Source organism: Hetaerina americana, unplaced genomic scaffold, assembly GCF_022747635.1.
Source record: "Hetaerina americana unplaced genomic scaffold, ioHetAmer1.1.p SCAF_6, whole genome shotgun sequence".
Classification (NCBI taxonomy): domain Eukaryota; kingdom Metazoa; phylum Arthropoda; class Insecta; order Odonata; family Calopterygidae; genus Hetaerina; species Hetaerina americana.
Window position 1 is genome coordinate 52,129,922 of NW_027287205.1, and position 14,930 is coordinate 52,144,851.

General features: G+C 39.3%; 1 protein-coding gene across 8 annotated transcripts in view; it reads right to left on the reverse strand.

Annotated features, from left to right (window-relative positions):
* LOC139695519 (ankyrin repeat and death domain-containing protein 1A-like) overlaps positions 1 to 14,930 on the reverse strand; it is a 430,852-nt gene that overhangs the window by 32,200 nt on the left and 383,722 nt on the right. The window lies entirely within an intron of this gene.

The window sequence follows — 14,930 nt, forward strand, 5'->3', positions numbered from 1 at the left end:
GATTTCACCCTTCCTCTGCAGACTTTCCATATCCTCGCACTGCGTCTTCCACCATGCGTCTTTTGCCTTATTTGTTGCCCGCCTCAATTTATTGTTCAATTCTTTGTACTTCATTTTGCCTAATTCTGTATTTATATTCTTCCATTTTCGCCGCTCATCCATCTTTTTAATCATCTCATCCGTGATCCATGGTTTCCTAGTCCTTTTAGCGTTAACGGTTCCAATAGTGTCTTTTGCGGCTTTAGACAACCCTTTTTTGATCATTTCCCATTTTTCTTCGATAGTTCTAAGCCCTTTGCCATCCTCCATGATTTTCTCTACCGCCTGTTTGTATTCCTTCCTTTTCAACCTATTTAATGCTTCTACATTCCATTTTCTAACTCGCCGCCCCTGCCTTATCTTTTTGAAGCGTACGCTACATTTCATAACAACTAAATTGTGGTCTGAGTCCGCATCCGCTCCCGGGAAGCTGTGGGAATTTATCACACTATTCCTAAACCTGAGTCTAACCAGGATATAATCTAGCTGATACCTTTCTGAGTCACCTGGCATTTTCCATGTATACCTGCGTCTTTTGTGGTGTCTAAACCAAGTGTTGGTGATGACTAACCCATGTCTCCTGCAGAACTCAACTGCTTTCTCCCCGCGGTCATTCCTCGTGCCTAAACCGTAGTCGCCCACCTCATCACCATCTCTTCCTTCGCCTACCGTCGCATTCCAATCCCCCATCACTATCAAATGTTTCCCTGCAGGAACACACGCGATCATGTCCTCTAACTGATCGTATATCTTATCGACCTCTTCTTCCTTATGGTTGCTCGGTGGCATGTATACCTGAATAATAACTAAGTTCGTCGGTTCTGCTTTTATCTCCACTAGTAGTATTCTATCCGTTACCTGCTCTATGTTGACTACGCTTCTTCCTACCTCTTCATTTAATACTATGGCAACCCCTCGTTGGCTCTCGTCCCCACCGCTGTTTATTATTCTATACTTATCACTCCAGTAATCCCCGCTATCTTTCCATCTCACCTCGCATAGACCTAAAATATCTATATATCCCCTTTCCATCTCTCGCTTGACATTCTCCAATTTCCCTGTCCTCATCATTGTCCTAACATTCCACGTTCCTATTCTAACTAATGTGGTCTTCTTCTCCTGCGTCTTCTGTCCTGCTGCTGCTGATTTTCCCTTGCAAGGGTTTCGTGGGATGACGACCGCGGAAGCCTTGCCTCCCCCGCTGCCGGGCACGACACACGGCCGATTGGGCCGAGCCCCGTGGTTGCCAGGACTCAAAATCTCTGTGTTGTCCATCATATTTTTCTAGGGAATGATAATTGAGGTGGTTTCCCGTTGCCTTCCTCAATAGTGTTTTTAACGTGACACCATCACTTACTGGCTGCCCCACTGGGGTCAGACGCCATTGCAGCCGCCTCACTGAGGAACAGACGCTGCGTGGACTACCTTTCGTCTGGCTCCTAACCTTCGACCTATCTGGCATGGGTGACCCTACCAGGAGCAATAATTATTACTCCCGCCAGCACAGCTCTAGGGGTCATCGGAACGCACAAGCCCTTCCACCACGTCAAGGTTGTAGTCCGGGGAGTCCGTATTTTCTGATGTGGCGTAGCCATGAGGGGATGGGGTCAATGTTATGCATGTTGATGTATGCGACGGGGGATAGGATAGGTGTAAATTTGATAGGGGTGGTAAGTAAGAGGAAGAGGAAATAAAGGTAACACAGTGGTGAAAAGAGGGATAGGGCACACAGATAAAGGTGGTTGCCCCCGAAATCCCCGAAGACCCAAACCCCGCACTTCAGAAGGAACTTATTCAATTTCTCGTGTCCAACGGGCCAAATGAGGGTCTATCTCCTTCAGACCTGGACCTCCTCTCCCCTCCCCACTCACGTACCCCTCATTTCTATATCCTTCCAAAGATTCACAAGCATGGGAATCCTGGTCGTCCGATTTTATCCTCCCGTCACTCCCCAACTGAAAGAATCTCTGCATTTGTAGACCACTATCTCCAACCGATAGTCCATTCCCTACCGTCACACACCAAAGATTCTTACCATTTCCTGGAAAGGCTAAAATCAACCTCCCTCCCTCCAGATACTGAGATCATTATGGCCACCATAGATGCAACATCCCTATACACATCGATTCCCCACTCAGAAGGTCTCTCCGCTCTCAAACACTACCTCTCCCAACGCCCTGAGCCACACATACCCAGCACAGATTTTCTCCTTAGTCTTTCCGAGTTCATCCTCACCCGCAACTCCTTTTCCTTTAACGTCAAATTCTTCTTGCAAATCAAGGGCTGTGCCATGGGTAGCAGGTTCAGCCCTTCCTATGCAAACCTCTTTCTTGGTCTCGCAGAGAAGAAATTCCTGTCAAAACAACCACTGAAACCTCTATTGTGGCTCAGATACATCGATGATATCTTCCTCCTCTGGCCACATGGCACCGATTCCCTGAAAGCTTTCATTTCCGACCTCAATGCTTCGTCCTCTATTTCCTTCAGTTCTACAGTTTCCTCCTCCCAAATCACCTTCCTGGATGTAAATGTTACATTAAGAAACCAAACATTTCACACCTCTGTACATATTAAACCCACAAACAAACAGCAATACTTACACTACAATAGTTGCCACCCATATCACACAAAACGCTCCATTCCTTACTCCCTATCCACAAGAGGACACAGAATTTGTAGTGACCCTGATTCCCTTGATTATTTCCTTTCAAGTCTACACTCTTCCCTCCTCAAAAGAGGTTATCCCGAATCCCTCCTGAACAAAAGAATCCGAAAACATACGTACACTCCCAAACCTTCCTCCACCGCGGAACCCCACCCTCTCTCAATTTGCACAACATACTTCCCGGGCTTAGAATCTATACGATCAATCCTGAAAGACCTCTACCCTATCCTAAAAAATCATAATGCCACCGCCAACCTTTTTCCCAAATGCCCCTCAGTTACTTTCAAACGCCCCGCCAACCTATCCGATCTCCTCAAATCAACAAATCCACTCCTTAAATCCCCAACGTGTCCTAAAACCACTCCAACGCCATGCAATAAACCCAGATGTAAAACATACCCTATTTTCAAAACCAAAATCCCATCCCTCTCCCACCCGCTTTTTAACTCTCTCCCACCAATTCCCTCCTCTACTTGCACTTCTAGCAATGTAGTGTACCTTCTGAAGTGCCAACTTTGCCCTGCCTATTATATTGGGCAAACCACCACACCCCTCAATATCAGAATCAACAACCACCGAGCCTCATGCAAAAACTCTTCCTTAATTGACATGCTCCCTATCCCCAAACACGCCTCCGAACACAACACTCCCTTTGATAAATGCTATAGTGTATCCATCATAGCATCCCTCCCACCCTCTGATCCTCCACTGAAACTGAAAACACTAGAGCAATCCTTCATCTGGCTTTTGGAGTCCTGGAACTGGCCAGGAATTAATATTAGGCACTAATTACCCTGCTGTAATTATATTTTCATCCCCCTTCCACCCCCATCACCTTCTACATTTTCCCCACCCTTCTAACGCTGCCCCTCCATACCCGTCCCTTCGGAATTCCCTCCCCACCTTCCCCTTCCATCCATCGCTCCAGCCCTCGTATTCCCTTCAGTTCTGTCCCTCTCTTCCTTGATAAAGGTGGCAACGACCACCGAAAATTCGAAAAATAGTGAGTCTCTTTTTTTGTGTTTCTGTGTTTTTGTCTGTGTCCACTAGTGCTAAGTGTTATACATTATTATTCACATCCGTGAGACTTTCAAAAAGTGTTATATATATATATATATATATATATATATATATATATATATATATATATATATATATATATATATATATATTTATTTATATATACACATTATAAATTATTATATATATATATATACATTATAAATTATTATATATAATATATTAGCATATATTATATATATTATTATGTGTTTAATAAAGTCACAATCGGTTTGAAGTAAGTGGGTTTGTTAACTAACATACTTGCGCAATAGAAGGAAAGTTGCCAGTTCGAAAGCGATAATGCGTACGGCGTTCACGCGTAATTGATGGCGAAATTTTTATTTGTTAAAACAGGAGGTCCGCGATGCAGAAATGGGGTGAATTGTTCATTAAAAATTATTACCATGCTAATGGTGTTTCGAATTTCTGAAATGTAGTTTTTCAGTACCAACCAGGTTTTTCAACCCCCCTTCTTTTCCCCAGTGCATATTTCCTTCTTCCCTTTAGGGAGTGTTATCTTGCTGACTACAATGCGGTAAAAGTGAGATAAAATAAATTCTGTTGCAGTTTTCAGGAGCATGGATGGATTCTCATCGGTTTTTTTATTTCTATACATTTTCATTCGAGCAATAAGCAAGTGGAACAGCACTCAGGTACTCTTAGCCCCCACTTCGAAAATACTCATTGTGAAGTGTGCCCCACAATCATTATCTCGTTTGTCCTTTATCAATGTGTACATGTAGTGGAAACACATAGTTTTTTAGAAGTTAAAAATAACTGTAATTGAAGTAAAATACAGCTTAAATAGAAATAAATAGAGATGGGCAGGGAATAGGATATGTAATGTAGAGAGCTTATATAAACCAGTCATCGGGTTGATAGGCCATCATGATGAACTAAAAATGATATTAAAACAACTATAAAATATTTTTTGAATTGGAATCTGTTTATTCTGGCTGGTATGAAGGTCGTCCCTTTGTGTGCTATATAATATTATTCATAGTCGGAAGAGTAGTGTGTAATCGATATTTTCTTTTGCCGAACGATTTTAATTTAAAGCGAAAATTGATTTTGTGTGCCATATTTGAAGATGAAGTCGGATGATAGATAATAAGTTATATATATGTCGCGCTACCTTAGTTGAACGCCCATCTCCTGGCTTTTTTCTTTGAGTAATTCTCATTCTTTTGAGTTCAATTCTTCCTAGTCACTCAGAGATCCCATGATTTAACTGATAAAAGGAGTAAGTACGATTTGCGTTAGCTTTTACGAAAAATTATAGCAGTTATCAAACAAAAAAATGTAAAATGCAAAGAAGAGAAAGTTTTTCGTAATACGTTACAGTAAAGAGACCTTAAGTCCGCAAATTTGCTTTTAAATAGTTAGAAAATAAAAAAATGATATTATGAAGTTTTTCGTATTGTCTTGACGATTAATAATATTCGGCGTTGGTGATATTTTATTGCAAAGAATACGATGGTATTTGTGCAAGATAATGAACGGTGGCTATTGAAAAGGAATACATGAGATAACAGTGTACAAGAAAAAATTAACAATATGATCGAAGGATAGAATAATGAGAATTAAATTAATTAATATCGCCGAGATATCGCACATAAAATACTAAACTCCTGAAGCAAAGACCTAATTTTTGACTCTGCTTGAATATTTTTAGTGTTCTTTGTAAATTGAATATGATGAAGGGTATTATCTTGCAACGTCATTTCTTTTCAGTCTATATTTTTTTCTTTAGAAATGCGCCGAGCGAAACCTTAAAACCCTCGCCATTAATTTACTCGAGTTTGACCGTGTCTTCTTGGTAAAACGTGCGTTATCGCTGAGTCATTGTATTAAAAAAATTTGAGAAAAAAGTTCGGATGCTGGCGAGAATGAGAATTAAAAAGCCTACCGAGCCTAGGTTGCACATTTCCAAAATGATTATTTCCCTCGTTTCTGGAATTATAGGTCGGTGTCTAACTTCAAAATAATTAATTGCATGGAAATTTTAGAGTAAAAATAAAACTCTTGGCGCAACTTATTGGAATTTCTTCATTGCGTAATATACAAAATTCACCGAGGGTATGCACTTTAAATTCCTTTATTTCGCAGCCAATTACCTTGCGTGCGAAATATTGGAATTTTCTTTGAATATACCCTGTTTTAGGTGATAGCTCAAGGCAATAAATTAAAGAAGAGTCTTTCATTTAGAAGGAGGATAAATCTAATAGATAATATCTCAAGGCTATTTTTTTTGCGTATTTACTCGTATTTGCATAGTTCTGTGGAAACTCGACGTGCGAATTTCACTCATACGAGATGAATAGTCCTTCTATTTCACCCAAATTGGGATTTATGGAAGTTTTTGAGAAAAAATATTCCTTCAATGGGTGCAGGAAATGTGGTGCATAGCATTTTGTTCAACGATGCTGAAGACTGCGAGGGAAAAACGTTCGGCAAGAGAAAGAGAGGTGGGAATAGGATGGGTAATTTGTACAAAATGAAGGAAAGAGTGTTGTTGACGAAGAGTGCATTGTAGTGTCGGATGTCAGGTTATGTTTTGTTAGAAGAGTCAACGAAACGTATCAATGCAGAAGTGTGTGCATGGAAAACCTTCCTTATACGATAGAATATCAATATTGAAGTACCTAATATAGTAATGCATTCGAGTGTAGTATGTTGCCGTGTTTTCGTTATGACTGAAAGGGTGGCCTATTGAGAAGAGCAGTCGGTTACCGAGAGCAATACCTAAGTTTAAAACCGGTTGCTACCTTTGGACACCACAAAATAATTATCCCTGCAGATTTGATCGATTCTAGGATTTCTTTGGAAACAGCAAGTGGCACAGGGTAAGGAAATGTCCCTTCTCTACTTAGAATATGGGAAATGTACATGTTATAGTGCTTTCTCTGCCTCAACCGCTAATAAAACTTAGGATTGAGTCCAATGATATCCCTTTCAACATCTAAGTATTCATCAAATTTCATGAAAAAATCTTGTTGAAGAAAATTTCTACAACTTGATCAGAGAAACGCATGAATTGATCTCTATAGTTGTCCTTCGATCCAACCCCGTTGTATCTACTCTTAATAAGTAATGAAGAAAAGGCATTTGCTGTTGGTATCTCTGGGTTCATACCTATTGCGAAGAAGCGAAAAATACGTAACAATGTTGGAGTAACCCCGACATATGATATTGTGAATGACTAAGAACGTGAATCAAATGTATTGCAAGGTGTGGTTCTCTCTCTAAAGTGAAACTACCTTCCGACAGGTTTCTACGGCATATCCTCCACCGCAGTTGGTCCTGATATTATTTCTTAGAATCTAACGGGTCGATGGGGCAGTTTAGACTGCAGAACACGAGGAGTTACATGACCCAACGGGTGCACTACCCAATGAGCACACAGCGTGTGAGCAACAGATCAATTGGACTAATACCACTGGATCCTCTGACTAGGCTGACTCCGCGGTTGACTGACTGCTTGTCTCCATTACTTGCTCTCGATCGAATGCTTATACAGGAGGGTAATCGAATTGGTGGGGTGGCTTGTGCACTGGCTTCCCGTCCATAGGGTCCGGTATCGAGTACCTTCAGGGTTTTTCAGTGATATCCCGATCCATATCTGGACACCATGTGGGGGCACTACGAGTGGTGTATACGGTCCGTCGGATGGGACGTCAAATTTTCTGAGCTCCTGGTATATTTTGTTGTTAGAGTAGGCTAATACCGACGTCAGGTTTCTCTCCACCTTTCCCTCATTTCCTAAACACCCTAACGCAAGAAAACTTGCCCATGTATCCCTGATTCCGCAAATGACCTCATCTATCGCTCTACTTCCCTAAGAAATACTACCACTACTCTTTTATAGGGCTTCGACGATTGTGATTTTCTGCCTTTGCTGGGTCAATTGGGGAGTAGAGGTGAAAATGAATATATATATATTGGTTACTAGAGGTGTATTTCTTCGTGCGAGATGCTTCCCTTTAACTAATTTTTGTGTTTATAAGTTTCCCACTTTACGAATGCCTAAATCGAAAGTTTTTACTCCCACTAAGGCTCTTAAATAATTGTTCATTCTGTTATAAGACTCTGGCATCGACAATTGTTAATTTTTTAGTTTTAATCATTCGCATATCTATCTCATCTCTCTCTTGTTTATATTCAATTACCTCAGCAATACGAGACTTTATTACCCTCGGTAATTGTAAAGTGCTAGTGTACAAAGAAGTAGTTATTTTGTGTAATTATGTCAAAGTGTAACATTCATTCGCCTTGACCGGGAAATTTCGATCAAGGCGAGTGATTTTTACTCTTTGAAGTTAGTGCATTTTAATGCATATTAGCGCATAACTCCGTTAAAGTTACTGTCTCTGTATATCCTGCAGTTCTTTGAATTTAGCAATTCTTCTCATGTAATATTTTTCTGCCATTTGAAAGTATCGTAAAATTCTTGATTATTGTCTTGGAAATTCATTTGCATTTGATCAATGATTGTAGCAATAGGTCTTGCTAATTTTTCTTGTATCATTGTCATTGCATGGTGCTTTAGGAAACAGTGGCGAATAAAAGTTAAGGCAATGAATGCTGTCATAATTTATGCTTCCACTTTTTCTTGCCTCTTGTGGTATAATTACATCCATAGAAACCTTGTTAAGTTCTGGACTTTATTGCATGACTTTATATTTTGTGGTCCTTGTACCAAATACATCTCGATACTCTGCTTTCGGTTTTCCATTAGGTTTTCCAGGGACCCAGCAACACTTGCTATATATTCTCAACTAAAATCAAACGCGCGAACCTTGAGGTAGCCAGCGGTAGTATTGAACAGAAGATTTTTCCGGCTGGATATCCTCATTTATGTACATATTTCCTCCCACTGCGGCTGTAATCCAGACGAAGGCTTAGAGGGAATCTCTGTACGCCATTGTTTGCTCTCAATCTCAAGTGAAACGAATTGCTAGGTAACGATAAATCATCTGTTTGTTTAACTAAAGTGGCATCATTTTTAAGAACTCTATATAATTAGTATTCTACCAGGTAAGGTACGTTTTGGATTGACACAACCTAGACAACTGCACAACAGTATACATATGCCCTAGTCTCTCCGAGCAAAAAAACGCGACGTGCGACACTACAGAAAGCCCCTCTTCAATTCCCACATACTTTCTACCTTCATTCAGTCCAACATACCTATCCTATCTATTTCTTCCCCTGTCTCGTCCACCTATCTATATATTGGCTATGACTAAATAAATTAGATTTTTATTTCACCCATCTACTTTTTTGTACTGTACAACGCGTCTCGACGTTACTACATCTTCAGGTACATGTCTATATATGCCTAGAGGCAGCGTAGTAGCATCGTAATGCGCTGTGCAATAAAAGTATTGTGAATTTTCAATAGAAGCATTGTGAAAAAGTAGAAACTTAAGTTATTATTCGTTATGAATTTCCACTCATTTTGAGCTAGCTACAGTATCAGAAACCCTTATTTGCTAGAGAGGAACCCCTCATTTTTAAGTCTTGGTTATGTTGATTGGAACGATGCCTTCATAGTGCGCGAAGTTTAATTCAAGGCAGAGTCATGTTTTAGTATACTTTTATAAATATATTTTCACACCTTAATGTCCATATTTGAATAAAGATTTCGATGCCGTTGAGAATAGATTCTTGAACATTGATTCCTTGTTGATAGAAGTCGGTTTAAAAAAAGAATCAGGTCCGAACAACATGCTATCGGAAAAACCTTCTCTGGTAGATAAATATTCGATTAGGAAATCAATTTTTTTAACACTATTATCTATTCCTCTTCATACAGGCATGTGGTGATACGATGCTTTCAGGGTCTCTTCATCCTGAAATACGTTGGTTATTTTTAGTTGACCCTCTATAGTTTGAGGGAATTCATGATGAGAAAATTTCATTCGCAATTGGTTGGCAAGATGGAGAAAAAAGTAAAGCCTAAAATGAAGGATCCATTTGGTCATTCTGAATCACAAAAATTAAATTTGTCTGCCAATTATGCGAGAATTTCTTTCATCTTTGCCTCTTTCCAACTTGACCTTTCACCAAATGCTCGAATTGGTGGAAAATATAAAGGTAGGAGATGCAAGAAAATTTTTGTTTCCTCCACTTCATTCATTCAACCCGCCGCCATCATTTTTTGATGCTGGGGGTCATTTCCCAGGGGAACTTTTTTTTTCGACCCATCGCAGAAAAGGCGGGTTAGCCTGCGCTCAGCGAAAATTCTCAGCATCTCCATCCCTTCCGGCCTCAACTTCATTCACCCTTTCGCATCTATTTCCTACGTCCCGATCCCCTCCAAACCAACCCACCATGCATGGCAAATTTTGCTACTGAATTTTGGAAAAGAATGATCATCACTCCAAGGAAAAATTTTTGAATGAATTTTAATCAGTTATTATTTGCATACAAGGATCAGTTTGATGCTGCTCTCCAGTTGATTTGCCTCTTCAACAACCTCTTTGTGTCTTCAAATTCACTCGCTTTCAACAATTCGGCTAATTTTGAGGCACATTTTTGCTAACTAAAATGACAAATACCGAATGATGATTATGCTTTGATCAATATGTGCAATGTGAAGCGGAGGGTAAAGAGACTAGATTTTTCATTCGCTGTTTCAACGCTGTTCTAGAATTGTTAAAACCTGAGACATTTTATTTATAGTTCAGCAAGTTTCGTCGCACTTTTGAATTCCCTGGCATGTCCTGAATATATCACAGTACAATTGTAATAGTTGAAGCATAAAATATATTTCTTGTGGCACGTAAAATCTGTATACAGCATTACTTCCCTAAAATCATAATCCGAATTCCAGAAAGTCTCCAGCCTGCATAATATTTCGTATCAAATTCTGGGTCTTTAATATAGCGTTGAAAAAAATATTCCAGGAAGCTTCCCCATCGTTATATTCACATCCGAGATATCTACCCTTTCCAAGAAGGTTTTTTTATTTTGGTTAATTGTATCCATAAGGGAAGGTTTTTTTAGCTAATATGCGAATTTTTATGACTCAAATCACTCTTATTCCAAGAATAAATCGAGCGTGTGGATGTTGCTGTACATTCGAGGAATTATTTTAATCTCTTTGGTTGTTTTCATTATGCTGAAAATTTTCAAATCTTTTAAAAGGTCTAGTAAGTACGCTTAAAAGCTTTCACTCTATTGATTCATTCGGCGTTTTTTGTGAACAAGAGAAATATAAATCATTTCCATCGTTCGGAAAAGTTAACATCAATTTCTGCCGCTGACTACATATTATTTTTAAAAAAATCAGATGATACCTAAGCTCAAGAAATAAATTCAAGATTTTGTGTCACATTGAAAATGACTCTAATATGTAAAAGCAAACGGCACCGGAGTGGATGCTCCAGAATTCTTTTCTTACTTATTGTCATGCATGTTACTACTTGTGATAATTTGCTCAGCAATAAACCGAAAGTTAGTTTTGAAAGACAAGTATGGAGCTCCCCTTGTATTAAGATACACGTCGCGTGAGTCATTCAGTAGGTCCTTAGAAACTAGCATAAAAGCGAATTATTTTGGGTAGGTTTTTTTCTCAACATAATCCCTTAATACCTTGATACACTACATCCAGCGTTTTTTCAAATTTTTTAAGACATCCAAAAAGTAGGATTTCGTCCTCTAAATGGGCATCTGCGTTGGCGTCAAAAAAAAAGTCACAGGGGGTAAATCTGGTGAAAATAGTGGATATTATAATACGTAATTCGAACTTTAATGCCATAATTTCCGCCATTGGAACTGCGCAGTTGTGCGCCTGAAGCCTGAAATCATTTCAGAAACATGTTTGCTAAAAAATGCATGGAAATCATATTTTATCTGTCCCTTTAAAAACTTGCCTCCTGTTGAACTATTTGCTGTTTTCTGCTCTAATGACCAGCACTTACAGGTAAACTAAAGTTACTCCTCTTACAGCTATTTTCAGGTTTAAAAATAGAGGCCTTCGTATTTTTAACCCCTCAACGTATCGACTCAATTATGCATGCAAAGAATTATGCAACTTCCAGGTCCGAAGAGGGGAACAGCTTAGAACTTCGAGGCCTAATGTGTTGGGGGCACGTGGATCATGTTCAGTGTTCTTTCGGGCTATACAAATGCAGATTATTTTTAGTACCTGGACGGAATCAGCTTACAATGCATGCGCCAGACTATAGCTATATGTTGTTTCTGAGCGTAGTCGAGCGAAGCGAAATTAGAAAAATGTGATGTGGCGTTAATTGGAACTCTTGAGAAGCCTGCTTAGAATTCAAGTCTCGTTTTTCAATTTATCTTTAAAAACTGGGCCAAGAAGAATGCAGAAATTTTCTTGCCCCAAAATGCTTCCAAACTAATTTGTCGCCAGTAAAATCGTGATGGTGAATTTGATTAACCAATTTGGAGAAACTTTGCATGGTGTCCTCACCAGTTTTGTACTCTTTTAAAGGAAATTCAATCCCAGAGCTTGGACGATATTAATTTATTTTGGTATGGGCGTTCAGAAAGAATGCGTAAATATTACATACTTTGAATTCTGTAGAGGCTGGAAGGAACTATTTCTGCATCTACTTGTGATTCACTGTGAAATAAAAATCTGCGATTTTTGCTCGTACATGACGGCTGTTTATTTCTATATATGAGCAGAACTTCCTCTTTTTTCTCTAAATTTTATCTTAATTCATTGATTAATAACTTCTGCAATTATTTTATTATAATATATAAAAGTATATGTGATCTGGTGCTTTCCCGGCGAATCGGCGGAATGAAGTTTTCTCGGGTCATCCACCGGGTCGGCTTGAGAATTGTCGTCATTGTAGATGAGTACCCTCTCTGCATTTTGGCCGTCTAATGTATAAGATGGTCAAATATATGACGGCTAAAGTACAGAGTTGGCACTCATCTGCCTTGAGGACGATGCTTGAGTCGAGCTCCGAAACGTCAGCCAACATGGAACCCCTCCCTGACCCGGTGGATGACCCGAGAAAACTTCATTTAACAATGTGATTTAATTTCTTCCATTCTGTCTAGAAAGTCTAGTTTATTTCTTCTTCTACCGCTTACCAGTTTCTCCTTTCGACACATCATGACCTTAAACATCTCACTACCCGTCAATATTTACTCCCCTCACTTTTTCTGCCTTTTTCAGATCTTCCCTATCACCTTCCTCTCTTCTCCTGCCGAAGTTTAGTTTGCTTTTCTCTTTATCCTTTTAATTTTCTTCATTCCTATTCACATCAAAATCTCAGAAGCGTCCAATCTTCCTGCCTCAACAACCAAGTTTCCGAGACATACAAAACTATGCGTCATATTAAAGTTTTCACTGATATTTTCTCTATATTTTTACTTAATGTGCCTGTCATCCATTCCCGTATTTTTGCAAACGCTTATTTACCTGACACAATTCTTTTTGCCTTTAGTACTCTGCCTACTCCCCTCAAAAGCACTTTCTAATATTAATTTTAAGAACTTTGGGAGATGCCGTAGCCTTTACTCCGACGGAATCATCCGCTAATGAGCTTCGAAATACAGATATTCTACAGAGTAAAAATCAATAACCTTCGCCGGAAATTGAACCTTTTAAAGCCTAACTTCCGTCCTGACTGAACTGTTTTATGGTGTCTGTTTAGGTTGTCAGCTTGTTCTTGAGTATACGTCCCAACATTTAATATTTAGCGTGGCCATATTATTTGTCGAGAATCTCATCACTTCGTTTTCTTGTGATTTTACGTTTATTAAGGTTGTTCAGAATAAAAAAAGTTAAAGGGAATGTCATTCAATTAGATAAAAACTGATATCAATACTGCTTTGTGTAAAGTTCTATGCTTAATTATTTGAAAGCATCGTAGGAAAACAATTCCACATCTACAGGATACCACTCACGCGAAGGCGTTTGGCAAGAGATATTTGGCATCAGCGTCATGAAAATGAACACATTTCATTGGTTGCATTGATTAAAGATGGTGTTGTACCCATGTCTTTGATTTTTTTCTGGGGCCTTGCGATCAATGAGACCCAGTTCCTAACAGAGTAAATAATAGAGGTGAGATGAGCTACAATTTTCTCCTCTCTTATGTGTGATTTAAAAAATAGTTTATTACGGAAGATGCGGGAATTTTCAAATTCATCTTTTGGTTATTTTTGATGAAAATGGGTCGTTAGTTCTTAGCAGTTCCTATCCTTGGACTAGTCGGTGAGGCAGGCAAGGTCAAGGAAGGACAAGGGTCTTTTGGCATAGGATCCTGTCGGGAGATGTTTCTCGCAACAATGTGTTAGTGGTTGTGCTTGAGAAAAAGCTGGAACTTCCAGGGGTCCAACGACCACAGAGTAGTGGGAGTTAATGGGATACGTTGGGTACTCATTATAATCACACACACACTCTCTCTCTCTCTTCTTACCTCAAGTGAGGGACGGATGCTGGGCCGCGTGGTCGTAAAAGGCAGGGCGACGGGATCTGAATGCAAACGCATGCGTCTCCCTCACTGGCAGTTTGGGCCCCCGCTGTATTTTATCGTATCTGGCTCCATTAGCTCGGGTGGGATTGGGGCGTTGGGTGTGTGGGTGGCAAGGGCTGGAGGGATGGGGCCCAAAAGATGAAACGCAAAACCGCCCCTCCCCCGAAATTGACATCCGACTTAGCAAATCTCAAAGCAAAGTTCGAGGAACAAGGAGCTTCGTTAGCGTTCTTAGAGGTTGAGGAAAGGGACGTTTGTTTCTGACAAAATAAATTGTCGGTAGTTATGCTTTCCAGCACATGATCGTTTGTATCCTGAATGCATACACAGTTGAGGGCTTTAAATGCTTCTGTTCACTTTTGAAAAGCACAGCATTATTAAACTAAAATCTTAATGTGATTGTAGAGAAGTTATTCTTTAGAATTTTGGTAATTATTACTGTGTATGTACTTTATTTACAATACCTGTATGTTACTGTTTTGCATAGTATTAGTTTGTGCATTTTGTAAATTCAGAATTCATCTAATTCCATTGTCAAAAATTAGGAAAAATTAGCTCTTCTTTTTGTTACAATAAAAAAATAAGTGCCTTTCGTGCAAAGATTATTGAAATTATGTATTTAAGATAGTTTGATATATATCAATGAAATCAGGTCAGCTATATTCTACGGAAAAAAATAGAATTAATTTGAAATT